Below are 15,497 nucleotides of genomic sequence, written 5' to 3' on the forward strand. Positions count from 1 at the left end.
AGCACAGCGACACCAGGCCGTCTGAATTGTTTTTCCACACCTTCCCTTCCAAAGTCAGAGAGAGGGACTTTGTTGAAATTTTAATGTCTCTGACCTAGATTCAGCATTGAAACGGCATGCGTGTATGTGTGTAGGTGCGTGCGGGTATGATGTATGTCAGTCTTTCTGCTGTCAGCTGAGGAAACAGAGATTCGATTGATGGAGTGGATAAGAGAGAGAGACACTGTGAACAAAAGCTCATGTCTTGTATTTTTGATTTTTTTTTTTCTCTCTCTCCATTGCTCATTTTTTTATTGGAAGTGAAGCAGTAGGGGGGTCGGGAAGGGGAGGAGGGAAAGTATTGATAATTCCAAACATTTCTTTTGTTTCTGTTTGCCAGAAACATTGCAAGTTTTTTGTTTTTTTTTCTTTTTGAGAATCATTCTTCTACACACAAACAGGGACCCTCGGTGTGTAAAACTCTTGTAAGAAAAAAAACAGACCTACTTTTCTCTGACAATTTGTGTCGTCTGGCATACACGCAGTGTTGAAGTACTGGTTACATACTGTACATTCACTACCTGACAAAAGTCTTGTCCTCTGTCCAAAATTTAGGAACAACAGATATAAATTTGACTTCTAGTGGATCATTTGGTATCAGAAGTGGCTTAAATGAAAGGCAAAGTCCTCCAGATTATGCTTATTTTACCAAAATAAATTATGTAAGGATTGGAATAAAGTTCAAGTAAAGTTATGTCGTGTAGTCGTGTAGCATACACATATCTACATTTAAATATTAAAAACATTAAAACATTAAAAAAAATGTATTCATACTATTTACAAAGAAAAAGCAGAATTGTTTTTTTTTTCTTTAAATTGGTGTAAATATTATTATCATTATTATCATTATCATTATCATTATCATTATCATTATTATTATTATTATTATTATTATTATTATTATTATTATCGCCAGCATCATCAACATCATTATTATTATTATTATTATTAATTTTATTATTATTATTATTCATTCATTCATTTTTTTGGCTTAGTCCCTTTATTAATCTGGGGTCGCCACAGCGGAATGAACCGCCAGCTTATCCAGAATATGTTTTAAGCAGCGGATGCCCTTCCAGCTACAACCCATCACTGGGAAACACTTATGCACTCTCATTCACAAACTTACAGTATGGATAATTTTAGCTTACCCAATTCACCTCCGGAGCACCTGAAGGAAACCCACGCGAATGTGGGGAGAACATGCAAACTCCACACAGAAATGCCAACTGACCCAGCCGAGGCTCGAACCAACAACCTTCTTACTGTGAGCCGACAGCTCTACCTACTGTGCCACCGCTTCACCCATTATTATTATTATTATTATTATTATTATTATTATTATTATTATTATTATTATTATTAACAACAGAAACAATACTATTACTGTTGCTGTTGTTGTTATTGTTATTATTAGTAGTAGTTTTATTGTTGTTTTTGTTATAATATGATATATTATTATTATTATTATTATTATTATTATTAGTAGTAGTAGTAGTAGTAGAAATTTTAGAAAGTATTTTCTTTTTGTCAATAAAGGACTTGAAATGGGCAAAAAACCAGATGATTTTTCATGTAAATTAATTAATTGAAATAGAAATGTCTTGCCAGTTGTTATTTTGTTGCACTTGTTTTTTTCATAGCACTGGCATTTGGCTTTTGGCGCCTTGATCATTAGGGTCTACTTGACCACAACCAATAGTCTTCGAACTACAGAAGATATGAAAGTGGCCCTTTTCTAATTACTGTACACTTTCTGAGCTCAGCGCTCCTCTCAGGTCAAAGGCCGAGCCGCTTTGACCGCCACAAACAAAGCTTAGTGTAATTAATAAAGTTCCAGTCAGTTGGCCTTCCCTCCCAAGAGTAAGCACTAGGTGGATGATAGTGGAAAAGAGTGACGGGGAGGCAAACGAGAGAAGAATGAGATTGGGCCTGAAGAATGAGGGAAGCCAGGATTCCTCATTGGTGATTAAAAATAACCTTTACCGCAGCAGAGAAGCTGTTAGCTTTGCCCTTTCATTCCTGCAAATGCCGTCTCCGACTAGCCTCTAATGATGCTACATTGCTTTCAAGGCAATTACACTAGCTACTCCCAATCGATCCCAAAGCAGCGGAGCAGGGATATTCTGGACCCCCACGGTATGGCAACACCAGGCCTGAAGCCTCTTCCAGACTCATTAGCCTGTTAGCCACACGAGCAGCAGTAGACTGGGCCAGGAGGTAGGCGTAATGCATTGTGGGACCAGTGTTTTCTCACTCTTGTGGGATTGCACTCTCCCTTGCTGCTTGTATTGGGAAAACATGTTTTACCTTCACAAATAAAAAGGCTGCCTGGCTTTGGCAGGACAGATGTTAGCCGACAGCTTTGGCTGGAATGTTGTTCGGCAGAGTGGAGGATAATCCAAGCTCCGCTGCTGCATCTGCAGGACGGCCAGCAGGAAGCCGCTCTACTTCCTGCCATCTCCTGCAATGCTGAAAACACTTCTTGCACTGCCTGCTAGCCATTGGTAGATGATTTCACAGGTGGTAAAGCAGACAAACACACACAGTGCCCAGAATAAATGATTACAGCCCATTTGAAAATTACAGTTTGGTTAAATAGTTATATTTAAGGATGTGGTCTCCAACTTTAATATAGGAAGGAATAATACTGTTAATTAAGTTTATGTGGCCTAAATGGTGGGTTCTTTTTCCCCATAATGAATCATATTGTTAAAATTATTGATATTTTGGTAGTGACTAATCTAATGTGTATCGAGTAAATCAGATCTAAACAAATATCTTATTGTATTAAATATATATGAAGTGATAATTATTTTTTTACTCTTTATACAGGACACTGCTTATAATAGGATATTTATTTGACATTTTATTCATTCATTATCATGCTCACCATTTGTCAACCAATCCATCTATCCTTGCATCCATCCATCCATGCATCCATTGATGTCTATTAGTACAGAAACAGAGACTAGCTGATTTTGACTCATAATTAAATTTTTATTAGTTTTAATAATAAAGCTGAGATTACTTTTAAAAATGGCTCCTGTTTAAAACAGTTAAAAAAAACCATCTGCACTTAACTTCATCTTTTTAATAATTAGTTTGCTCTCCTTCTATTAATGTGATCTTGTTTTGACAGTTGTGGTAACAGGAACAGATTGTTTATCTGAGAAAAGCCTAAATTTATTCTACATTAACCTCAGGTTAGATGATGATCAACTTCTTGCACACCTAAAAATAATAGTTGATGCTATACTACACACAAAGAAATTCACATTCACATCTGTCTATACTTGAGACCCTGATGCAAAGCAATTTTAAGGACAAAAAGATTGTGTTGTTAAGATTTATTTCTTACTATCTTCATGTATCTGAATTAGTTGGTGACATAGGTATAACAAAGTGGCTGCTGACAACAGAAGTGAGGGTCCACATGCAGTTTATTGAAGACCGGTTGTACAGGCAATGGTCAGTACAGGAACAAAACAGGAGCATAGGGGTAATCCGAAAACGTTGTCAAAATACAGACCGGAGGTCAGGCTAGGTGGCAAAGAATCAAAATGGGAAACAATGCAAAAAAAACACAACGTGGGAAATCGAAACAGGAAAATGCTTCATGATGTTCATGAAAGAAACAAGACTCAGCCATGTGAATGTGAAAGTGAGGTGTGTATATATAGACATTGCAATCAGTCTATCATGAGCTATAGCTGTGTCTGCGTGTGAGTGTCTGTATTATTGTCAGCTGTTGCAGGGGTTGATGAGTGCAAAGAGTTCTAAGAGTTGTAATTCATTGAAAATACCAGAAGTACTGTAATCTTCAGCAGGAAAAAAAACTGCTGCCGATCACTACAATAGGTATTGTATTATAGTAGTATAGTAAAATAGGTAATTTTGGAATGTAGTTTACATTTTGCAACAAAGCAAGCAAACCATTCACATAATTATTTATTTATTTATTTTACATAAAAAGAAAGTAAGATGCATTTTTTTATGCTTAAAACCCTTCATTGCCCCATAAAGGTAATATAATCAATTACATATTTGCTGTTTAATATACAGTTCTTTGCTTTACACTACATAAGCAGGTAAGCCTACACAATATATACACAGTATGTATTTTAATCTAAATATAAGTCCTAATGAAAATCTTAATAACCACTCCAGAATCCCTGCTCTAGACAGAGCCAATCTTTGTTCAGGTCTCTTCCACCCTCAGCTTTTTCATTTACCTTGCACTGCTTGGGTTTATCACCTCGACTGCTGGAACTCCCACCCAGACAGTCGCCGCCGACCAATTAGGAGCTCAGCGCTTCTCGCCTTTCCTAGCATATTTTGTTTGCTCTGTACTGTAAGATTCCACTCACTGATTTCATGACAGCCTTGAGTACTGTTGTGTTTTCATCATACCGAGGTGTACAGATCGTGAGTGCAGGGTAATTTACCCCTTGAAAGTACACGGAATAGCAGCGCCAGCACTGATCTACAGTGACAGAGCAAGAGCCGCTGTTTGTGTCGAGGTATGCGAGTCGGTATATTAAAGAGCGTGTTTTTGAAATACAGCCCTCAGATGTTGCTACTGCTATCTCGGAGGCGATGCCGCTCTGAATATCCTCTTTGGAGAAAAGTGCTGTAATTGAATTTAACATGAAGCAAGGTCAAAGTAAAGGGCCTTTTGAAAAGGAGCACTCTGCTCAGCTCTAATTTGTTGCCGGCAAAGCATTTGATTCTACGCTTTTCTCTTTTTTCCCTCCTTCTTCTTCTTCTCTGGCACTACTTCTTGAAAAGGTGTCTAAGGCAGGCACCGGGTTCTGCTCTACCCACTGCAAAAAACCACCTTGGTTTTCGCAACTTTGGAGATGTGCTGAGTTGGGGGAGTCTGCCTGGAAAAAGTGGGCCAGTATCTGTGTCTTACATGCAAACATTAAAGTCATCTGCTGGTGGGAAGGTGCATGTTCTGAAGTTTGCTCAAGAAGGGTTTTTTTCAGTGTGTTTTTTTTCACCGATGGCTCTGTAGCCTCTGCTGTTTGTTAGAGCTCCAGCGTGGGCCGCATCTTCCCTCAGCTAGCTATTTAAACCTATATATATCGGAGTGTTGTGATATAGAAACAAGATATTTTGCTATATCAGCAAACAGGCTTTATTGCTTTTGAGACACACCCTGCGTGGTGTGGTGGAGCCTGGTAATCAGTGTACTTCAGTGAAGCATGGATCAGTTAGTAATGGGGTTTTTGCTGGGGTGTAGGAAGATGCAGTTGGCATTGCTGATTCAGTAAGCATCGATTATCCATGGTTTTGAAGACAATTACTCTGGTATTTGATGCTATAGGTCCTTGTAAATATTTAAACATTTGTTTTTTTAACACTGCTTTAAGTAAGATATTTATATCATAAATGTAAACAAGAAAATTGTTATTGTTTTCTGATCACCTATGATCATTAACAGATCTCAAGAAAAGTGTTAATACACTGTCAAATAAATTTATAACATACTCAAAAAAGAGTTTGCTGCTTGTTCAAACTACTTATTTAAAATTAGTTGAAACAACACAAATCTTGTTTTTTGGGCAGGGGGTCTTAATTATTTTATGTTCAGTCCACTTAAAAAATTTGTAAAAATTATTAATTTAACTTAATTTGTATTGGGAAAATCTGAAATAATTATGTGGGACCCAGCATTTTATAGCACCATTACGATTTAATGACATTTTAATTACAATTTCAGTTTGTACCACCATAGTCAAGGCCTAGAAAAAGAAAAAGAAAAAACAACAACAACAAGGCTCTTTTATAAAGTTCATAAAACAAATATAATTTCCTCATCCTAATCATGTTTATTCCAGATTTATGACAAGTTATGTTGTTTTAATAGTGTCAAGTTATCATAAAAAAATGCTGACAGGTTTTGTTGTTTTGATAATCTCAAGTTGTCATGACACAGAGAAAGACAGCTTATAAAGTATTTGGGTCAAGTTGAAATAACAATCATCAACAAAAAGATTGAGTGAATTACACTTAATAACACTTGTCATAGGCGTACATAATCTAATTTATATTCATGATACATTCATATTTATTTTTTACATGTCATATCATGCTACATGGTGGTATTATGTACACCTCTTCAACTAAAGTGTTAGCTCACAGGGTGTATCCTACAAATATAATTTGCCAATATTCAGTTTTACTAATACAAGTCTAAAGTTTTGCTCTGCATCTAGTAGAGTATATGAAAGAGATGCGGCTCTTCTCTTTCCTCTCTTGTCTTTTACTACTCTTTCACTCCCCATCAGAGCTGCCATGACAGTCCAGCCTGGTTGGGCAGATGGCTTCTGAGGCTTTTTTTTTCCCTTTCACTTTAATCTGTCAAGATTTCATCACTCATTTATTCAACACCTGATATATTGCCTCATTTGGAGAGGGGAAGTGGCTTGATTTCAGCATGCACAGTGCCATGGTGAACTTAGGTGACAGGGAGCTGTGCTCTTACCCCGGGGCAGTTCCAAGGCCTCGTCTGCCCATCTGCCACAGATCTCTGGCCAGAGAGAAGCAGGGCGACAGACTCAGATGGACTGTGTACCCTCTGTCACTGACAGAACATGGGCATGTTCACAGTAGAGACACACTAGAGCCACCGAAGGATGATAACATCTCACTTATGATGTGCTGGGAGATGCTTGATCCTCTATTCAAAATTCACAGGCATGTTTATAATTACTTGGCATAATTAACAAGCATGGCCGTCTTGAAGTGAGGGCATGATGGATAGGTGTTCATTTAGCATAATCCTTTCTGTCTAGAAACACTCGGAGCAGCAAGGGAGTACGCCATTTGTTTGTGTAAATTTGACACCAGCAATACTGGTGGTATTTTTATTTATTTATTTATTTTTCCACACAGCTTTGGCTTAAAGCATCCACACTGAGCCCAAACTTCATCCCATGATAGCTTGCGTTCTTAGGTTCATACTGTGGCAGGGAGAAACACAGATGCAAGATGTTGACATGCGGCACTTTTAAGCCCTGAATAGAAACCTACACGGCGCTCAAGTCAGATGTCTTTGTTTGCTGTCACCCGTATCCCTGTCAGTCCCAATTTGCCTCAAGTTGTGGCAGCACTTTGTGCATTTTGCCTTTCTCATGCATGCAGTAATGCTCAAACCTGCTAAAGATGTTAACACTTCCATCACACGCCATTGGACATGCCCTCAATCTCTCACACATACATCATCATCTTTTACCAGACCGAATGCATTAAGTTTAGTTTTACCTATCCACTTCTTGACGTTTATTACTGTGATTGATCGGACTGAACTTGGGACACGTTGTGCTCGGGTTTCACCTCACACTGCTCTCCTTCCTGTTTTCCACCCGGAGGGCACGGGGACTGGGGTTGATACAGAAATAAACTGCTTGCTACTACATTAATCTCCGTCTTTATTGAAGTTGGAGTCAGAGTAATATCCCAGGGAAGGGTTTATAGCCTGCTAAAAGTCCTCGTGCAAATGCTCAGGAATAGTTGTGCAGTCATCAGCTCCAGGTGTGCTGTATTTACTCAACGAAATGCCCCCTTTATGTTCAAGCCAAAGAGTGTGGAGTCATCCGGTGATCTCTATAAACTTCCCAAAACTGATTTGTAGGCAATTCACACATGGAAAGGAAAGAACCCAATTTGCAAGACTGCCGACTTGACGGGAAACTCAATTACTGTTGTTGCTTTTTTTTCTTTCTTTGCTTGCTTGATCAATCAAAGATTACATTCAGATGCAGATTGCTTGCAAACATATGGATTAATGCGCACTCAAATATTTTGCATTTTAGTGTTTCTGCAAATTACAGTTATGAGGTTTTATTTACCTCACTTTTGAATTATACAAAATAAAAGATTGCATTGTATGAAGTGCATGTTAAGTTCATTCAAGTGAAACTCAGCTTAAAGGACTGAATGAATAAAATCCTCTTTTTTAATCAGAGACTGGGTCTTTTGAGCTTTAAAATTATCTGAAGTCATTTGTAAAACAAAACAAATACATATACATTCACCGGCCACTTTATTAAGTACAACTTTCCAACTGCTTGTTAACACAAATTTCTAATTAGCCAATCACATGGCAGCAACTTGATGCATTTAGGCATGTACACATGGTCAAGATGATCTGCTGCTGTTGAAATCGAGCATCAGAACGGGGAAGAAAGGGAATTTAAGTGACTTTGAATGTGGCATGGTTGTTGGTGCCAGATGGGCTGGTCTGAGTATTTCAGAAACAGCAGATCTACTGGGATTTTCACGCACAATCATCTCTAGGGTTTACAGAGAATGGTCAGAAAAGAGAAAATGTGCAATGAGAGGCAGTTCTGAGGGCGCAAATGCCTTGTTGATGCCAGAGGTCGGAGGAGAATGGTCACGCTTGTTTGAGCTAATAGAAAGGCAACATTAACTCAAATAGCCACACGTTAGATGCAGAAGAGCATCTCTGAATGCACAACACGTCCAACCTTGAAGCGGATGGGCTACAGCAGCGGAAGACTACACTGAGTGCCACTCCTGTCAGCTAAGAACAGGAAACTGAGGCTACAATTTGCAAGGGCTCACCAAAATTGAACAATTGGAAAAATGTTGCCTGGTCTGATCTGGCCTGAGTCTCAATTTCTTCTGCACCATTCGGATGTTAGATTCAGACTTTGTCATCAACAACATGAAAGCATGGATCCATCCTGCTTTGTATCAACGGTTCAGGCTGGTGGTGGTGGTGTAATGGTGTGGGGGATATTTTCTTGGCACACTTTGAACCCATTAGTACCAATTGACCATCGTGTCAATGCCACAGCCTACCTGAGTGTTGTTGCTGACCATGTCCATCCCTTTATGAACACAGTGTACCCATATTCTGATGGCTATGTTCAGCAAGATACCCGCCATGTCATAAAGTGTGAATCATCTCAGACTGGTTTATTGAACATGACATTGAGTTCACTGTACTCAAATGGCCTCCACAGTCACCAGAACTCAATCCAATAGAGCACCTTTGGGATTTGGTGAAATGGGAGATTCGTATCATGGATGTGCAGCCAACAAATCTGAAGCAACTGCATGAGGAATATTTCCAGCACCTTGTTGAATCTATGCCAAGAAGGATTAAGGCAGTTCTGAAGGCAAAAGTGCATCCAACCCGGCACTAGTAAGGTGCACCTAATAAAGTGGCTGATACAGTAAGTGTATATCGTATTGTTAAGTAATGTAAAGTGTAACCTAGAATATAAAATGAACATTAAATGGGGCGTATTATGCTTTTGAAAACACTTTAATTTACAGTTTTTACTAGTGGGTTATTACCTGTCTAGTACCTATACCTGAAGCCAACATTTACTGTACATTACTAAGTATTAATTAGGTGTTTATTGAGGCACTGTGTAACTTTATATAGTTAACTGTTTATTTAAAGTGGTAATGTACCTCGTAATAAAGTTTTACCATGCTTTTTATTAAACGTCTATTTTACTGTTGATATGAAAGAGGCTTCCAGATGTTTTGTTAGCATGTTGCATGTACTTTTCTGTAAAGGGCCCAAGAACAACATCTCATTTGCATGCAAAAAGAGAGAGACACACAGAAACAGTATGCTTTTGCTTTCACCCTAAAAGTTACATTAACAGCACAAAATACTGTAGTAAATGATCTGTAGTATATTTTGAGTTGCTTCGCAGACACATTCTGGAGACACCTTCAGCTTATATTACATTTTAAAGGCACAATATGGCCATGTTAGGACAATAGCATTATCATAATAAATGTCATTGTTATTTAACCTACATAGGCAGCATCAGCCCTTCTCTGCCGTACTTCTCTGATATGGTCTTGACCTTTTCCATATATATGTTGATCATCATGTTTTGCAACGTTCTTTAATGTTGGAATCTACATGGTTTGGATGAACGCTTCCCTTACGTAGGTCTTCATATGGGTCAATAGTTCACATGTATCTGTTCTTCAAGATGGAGCACTTGCATCTCTCATATATACATCCTAACAGTGGCACATACAGTATGAACGGATGCTTGCCATCTCCATAATCAGCATGAGGCCTCACTTCTTATCGCACAGCTTTGTTTATGCACTGCTTTAAACCAAATGACCCATAAAAAAAGCCAAAGCTAATGCATTCAGCCTCTCAGGATGTTTTTATATAAAGGCACAATGTCTGTAATGGGGGAAACGGTCCTAATTTCTGCAGGCTATACTGGCCTACGCCGATGCACATGCTCGTGCTTTACAGCTTGCATAAAAAAAAACAAAGAAGCCTGTGCCTTATTTTAGCTAGCTTTTTATTGGTGCATCCTATGGGGCAGCTCTATCTGAGTATATAGGAATCTCCCAAAACTCTTTGCAGGGCCATTAAGGAACCCAGAGGGAGGGATTGCATTAGGACCACCATGATGAGCATTGAAGCCCACGGCTCAAATGCTACAGCTGCTCCAGTTCCCCCTGCGCCGGATCGGGAACATATCATTTCATTTCTGTGTAAAGACTAGAATACAAACATGTCGACGATCAAATAGAGCAGCACTTCGACATAATGGGTCTCGTGCCAGCCGTCTTCATATTGCATCTTGGCAGGTATGACTGCTGGGATTTCTTACCCGAGCTCGATGTATTATCCTCGTTTATGTGTATGTGAGCGTGTTGGACCTATGCTAAGCTGAAATATGGTGGCAGATAAACATCGCTCTCAGTTTGTATGAACCGTGACATGCCAGAGCCCGTATGATGAAGAATCCTCGGAGGACTAATAAAAGAGTAATAGCTGAGGCACGGGTGGTTGGGGTTTGAACACTACTGCTTTTAATCCTGTGAATAGGGATGCCAGGGTCTGTCTCTACGCAATATAAGCGGGAAAGAGAGAGAGGACGATATCTGCTGTGCTCTGCTGTGATCCAAGCCTCATTGTACAACTCAAACATGGTCTAAATCGCTTCTGGAAATGTGATCTGACTTAGTTCCCCCGAGTGACTTTTCCCATCAAAATCGTCTTACTTATGCTAACATGCTTAGCATTGCTTCCTCCAAAATAACTGCAGAAACAAGGTCTGTGCCAGCCTCTTAACGCATTTGAGAGGCATGAAGTGACATCCCCATTTTCAAAGTCAGGCCCACTGTGAGTCAACAGCTTTGTCAGATGAGAAGGGGTAAAAATATTCGAGCTGAAACTACATTAATAAATTGGGAAGTACATACTAAAATTTATTTTAGACGGCCAAACATTTAATGGTGAATGTAGATTCATGTGACAAGGTGAGATCAATGCTATTTTAATATCCCTAAGATACCATTTTAACAGTTGAATTTGATTTATTTAATGTCATTAAATACATTTTAGAGTAGGATTGCACTATGTATCGTTTCAGCTTCAATACGGCACTATGTGTATCTTCAATCGCAGTATATGCAATGTTGAGATGGGATAGTCCTTCATTCATTCATTTTTTTTTCGGCTTAGTCCCTTTTTTAATCTGGGGTCGCCACAGCGGTATGAACTGCCAACTTATGCAGCATATGTTTTATGCAGCGGATGCCCTTCCAGCTGCAACCCATCACTGGGAAGCATCCATACACACTCATTTACACACATGCACTTCTGACAATTTAGCTTACCCAACTCACCTACAGTACATAAACAATCCACACAGAAATGCCAACTGATTGAGTTGGGGCTCGAACCAGCAGCCTTCTTACTGAGAGGCGTTTGTGCTACCCACTGTGCCACCCTGCTGCTGAGATGGGATAGTTGAGCAGATTAATGATTAAAAGTTTAGCATCTGCATGCATTATTGAGGCCCATGACTATGTGACCATCTATTAAATTGTGATAGTCTATTGATTTTTTTTTTTTTTTTAATGGCAACTATGTTGTGTTGTTTTACATTTGATCATTACATTTCGGTACATGAATTATTTTTGTCTCCCCCAAAAAACACAACGCGGTGTTTATTTATTATATTCTATAAATATTCTTTTCTCTGTTGTATTTAACAGTACTTGTAATTTGTAATTAAAACTTGCATTTATTATTTTCCCAACCAATTTAAAATAATGTATTTTTTTTTTTCCAAATATAGCTATTCAAGTCAGCTGATGAAATTGTAGTAATATTGTAATAGACATTGCAGAAAAACTAAATTTCATAATGTCAGATTTAACAATATCATGCAGCTCTATTTTAGATTTAAATTGTGGGTAAATGCATAATAAATTGTAGTAAATATTTAGTTTATTCTTTATTTATTTTATCATTACTTGGCAACACTAGATTATGTGTAATTTTACAAGTTTAAAATTTTATCATAATGGTTGTTCAAATGTCCTAAAAAATCTTACATTTACCTTGGTGAAAGCGGCAGAAACCCTGTTTTACTGTATGTATGTATTTATGTATGTATGTATGTATAAATCATATCCGTAAAGGTCACCATGATAGTTTAAGGTCAGCCTGGTTTTTGTTTGAAATGAAATATTGTACTATGTGGTCACTATGGGAAGAAGACATCAGGCCTCGTAGAGTGATACAACATATACTTAGAACCTCATCACTCCTGGAGATGACATTCAAGTTGTTTTATATGCACTCTGGAATACAAAAAAAGTAAACAGCAGTTTTGTGAAAAACCTCTTCACTCTGACACAAGCTCTACTCAACGGCGTTCATTTTCATGATTTAATCAGCATGGTTTTATCTTTTCGCGGCACTAAACTTGAGATTTGAAAAATGAAAACTCATCAATTAGCAGTGCAGTTGAAATGGCAGAATTCATCTACAGAGCAGCTGATGATCCTTTCTAGCGGCTGCTTTGGGATTTTCATCCCATCCTTCAGTGACAGCAGAAATTAATTTCAGGAGAAAAAAAAAAAAGTTATGTGGTGTATCTCAGGGGTCTTCTCATCGGAGAGCCGGTTGATGCTCCGCCAGAGATCCGTCTAATGTCTAAACTTGTGAAATGATCCATTCACCCCCTGAAGCCAAGAGGAAAAATCCGAGGGCCCTTTCTATTCTCTTTTTTCTGATATATATTAAGCTCAAATCATTCGCAGCTGGAAAGGTTTTAATTTTGTTTTCATGATTAGGGCATTAGGGCCTCAAGCTAATGTGCAATATCAAATCTATAAAGATTACTCGCGTATCTGACAGCTTTTATTCTTCCCTCAACATCCATTGACTCTTTCACATGGCTTTTCTGTAGATGATATATCATAAGCCACAATGTCAGCCGAGAGATGGCCTGTGTATCCCAGCATGCTGCTCTTCCTCTGTAGCCCGAGGCGAGACCAGAGAGTGTCAGTGTCCACTGATGGGCTTTGCTGCAGGGAGAAGGAGGAGGGAATAGTAATCTACAACACTGACTGTGTAAATCAGCAGGCCAGGTTTTGATGGACAGCATGGAACAGAGTAGTAGGTCTGACGGTCCTCTCCCCCTGGTAAAAAAAAAATGAGTGTGTTGCCTCAGGACAAGTCCAAAGCTCATTGACCATGCCTTCCAGAAGCACAATCCTCCTCTCCTTCACACCCTGCTGGAGCTCTTTCTGGAAACAGCAAGGCCAGGCGCCGATGCTAATGTCCAGCATGATTGTGAGGGCATCCGGGATGCTGCCGGCCGCTGTAGTTTACTGCATTGTGTGTCAGGCCATGTTTGGTGATGTGTACAGTTGAGTCATGCTGACCTCTGACCTCTGCTGTTCCTCTGCCTGGTCAAGCATAGCTGAATTGGCCCCAGGCTATGGCTTTTTTCCTAGACTTTCCCAAGGGCGCAGAATTGATATGAGTCGGAAGGTGCAGCTCTTTGTATATATACATATCAAAGTGGTTTTAATATTAAAACTGTTAGCTGAAATAAAGTAAATGTAAATGAAAAACTGAAATTAAATATTTCTAACTGAAATAAAATAACAGTTTGTAAAAATAATAATTGTTTTTAGAAGTAAAAGGCTCTCATTCTGTCGCAGAAAATTGGGTCTGTAGCTGTTAAATGACCTGCAGATGCTTTTGCAGTCAAGCACATGATTATTTACAGATACATATCCTCTTCTTATAATTTTTTTTTTATTTAAAATATATATTTTTGTTTGTTTATATATTTTTTACCTGTTTGTCAGAAAATGCGCAGTTTGATTTAATGGTAAATCATCTTTGTTGTTGTTTATATCAATTGATTAATTTGTTTATATGACTTATAAATGCAGGCAACACAGGCTCATTGTGAAAACATACCCCCGTATATATTTCTGGAGAGTGCTGATTATGTATCCAGAACTATGTATGGCTGCATTTTGTCTTTAAAACGACCTCTACGGGGCGGTATGACGCCATAGATGGCTTCTGTTTTTTTGAGCGATACCAGCTGACGGCTTACCTCCATGTGGACGGCTTTTCCGCTGGTACCAGTTTGCACAGTGGTTCGCCACGTATGTCGACACACTTGAAATGCAGCTAGGAGTTGACCGCAATAACAGGCTCAAGTCTGGCAAAGAACACTTCCAGAAAACAGCTAAAACAAAAACAAAAGGTAAACAATATATATCAACAAGTAAACAACAGGGTAAGATTATGGTCAGATCTGAAAACATGGTAAAAATCAGGCGGCCGCGAGGGCTTTTCTTTTTTGAAAACACTGTCGGTTGGATTTAGAAATGTGTTGGGGGGATTGGTTGGTCAGTCAGTCAGTCAATCAGTCAGTCAGTCGACAGCAGCCTTTGGTAAATTTACGCAAGAACAGCATGTGCGAATGGCGTTCGTGAAATTAGAGAGATCTGAAAAAGCGTGTACTCCTGGGATGTATTTCACGCTCTCCAGAAAAGTATACAGTGGTACGTATCCATAATCAGCCTGGTTTGAATGCTTTGATTGAGTATAAAAGTATATAGTCTAAATAATGTTTTTTTTTTTTCATTGCTAATAATGCACCTAAGGATTAACATTTTTGAAACATCTTTTTGTCTCACTTTTTATTGGAGCACATTTTAAATATGTACAGCAGATAAGTCAGCATGTTTTTTTTTCTTCCCCTGCATGCTCTGCAAGGTTCCATAATGTCCAAATTGTGAGATTGTATTCAATTTCTGCTTAATATATTTTTACAAAATCTTGTAACAATTCATGCTCACTATTACTCTTCACTATTCCTAAACTGTCTACTGTCTACATGTCAAAGTATTTGTGGAAAAAAAAATACAATATTTATTTTGCACACATTAATATTTTTTTAGGTGAAAAATCTTCATTGAAATATGACCATTTGATTCTGTGTTGGGAGTGGTCGTTATTTTATGTTAACATCAATTAGGCAGCTTTGGCTTCCATACGCTCGTCTTACTTTGCTTCAAGGGTTTGATGCAGAAAAAGAAAACCCTGTCTCTTTCACAATATTCAGTTTCAGTTGTAAGTAATCAAAATACTGAAATAAAAGCCA

The 15,497-nt window shown here is 38.4% G+C and overlaps 1 protein-coding gene across 50 annotated transcripts in view; it reads left to right on the forward strand.

The window, feature by feature from the left end:
- diaph2 (diaphanous-related formin 2) overlaps nucleotides 1–15,497 on the forward strand; it is a 716,224-nt gene that overhangs the window by 303,873 nt on the left and 396,854 nt on the right. The gene's annotated exons all lie outside the window — the stretch shown is intronic.

Source organism: Danio rerio, chromosome 14 (genome assembly GCF_052040795.2).
Source record: "Danio rerio strain M-AB ecotype USA chromosome 14, GRCz13ab, whole genome shotgun sequence".
NCBI classification, from domain to species: domain Eukaryota; kingdom Metazoa; phylum Chordata; class Actinopteri; order Cypriniformes; family Danionidae; genus Danio; species Danio rerio.